This window comes from Mus pahari, chromosome 4 (genome assembly GCF_900095145.1).
Source record: "Mus pahari chromosome 4, PAHARI_EIJ_v1.1, whole genome shotgun sequence".
Classification (NCBI taxonomy): Eukaryota; Metazoa; Chordata; class Mammalia; order Rodentia; family Muridae; genus Mus; species Mus pahari.
This window is the reverse complement of record NC_034593.1, coordinates 132,471,820-132,472,862: the sequence shown is the minus strand read 5'-3', so window position 1 is coordinate 132,472,862 and position 1,043 is coordinate 132,471,820.

The following is a 1,043-nucleotide window of genomic DNA, read 5'->3' as shown; positions in this document are numbered from 1 at the left end:
TGGAAGAAAAAAAATTTAAAAATTAAATAAGATAAAAAGAAAGGACATGATGCCAGAGTGAGAGATTCGACAGTAGGAAAAAGCAGCCAGGGATTCTCTCTGCCCCTGCTGCCTCCCTGGAATTCCTGTAGCTGTGCACTTCTGCCATTGGCATCTAAGATTCCCACTGCCTAAATCTCCATGGGCTGGGAGCTTGGGGGGAGGGGCTCTACAGCTCTGGTCCCAGGTGGTGCTGACTCCCTCTTCCTATGTTGCCAATATACCTGATAGCCAGGATTTTGCTTCTCCACAGCTTTAAATTGGGACTGGTGAAATACAGAGATGGGACTCTAAGTAAGGGGTCCAAGTTCTTGATGTCTTTTCTTGTTTTACAGACAGAATGACAGAGAATGGGGTGGAATTCAAGGCTCTGTGCTGGAGCATAACAGCTGTATAAATGTGGTGTCACGTTATCAGCTACCCATTCCCTCTGCTATTTAAGAAGGCACAGAGGCTGCCAGGGAATGTTTAAATCTTTCCCCACCCATTAGCAGGAGAGAGCCACTTGTAGTGCTCGATGCATGCTTGAATCCCAACATTCAGGAGACTGTGGTAGGAGGATAGAGAATGAGGACAGACTGGACCATATAGCAGGGATCTGTCCCAGAAAACTAAAATACCAGTCAAAGAAAGAATTAAAAAGTTCCCCTGCTTTCTTGTTTTGCCTCCCATTTTGTGAGAGCAGATTTGACTTCAGTCTAGAAGTCCATGACATAGCAGAGTAAAGGACATCAAAGACATAAAATCAACACACATACAGAATAGAATGATCTCATGAAGTGGGGAGGATAAATTGTATGCAATATCATGGGAGTTAGAAAGGGAGATTTGCAAGTTCATCTGGAATAATAAAAAACCTAGGATAGCAAAAACCATCCTCAACAATAAAAGAATCTCTGGTGGAATCACCATGCCTGACCTTAAGCTGTACTACAGAGCAATTGTGATAAAAAACTGCATGGTACTGGTACAGCGACAGACAGATAGATCAATGGAATAGAATT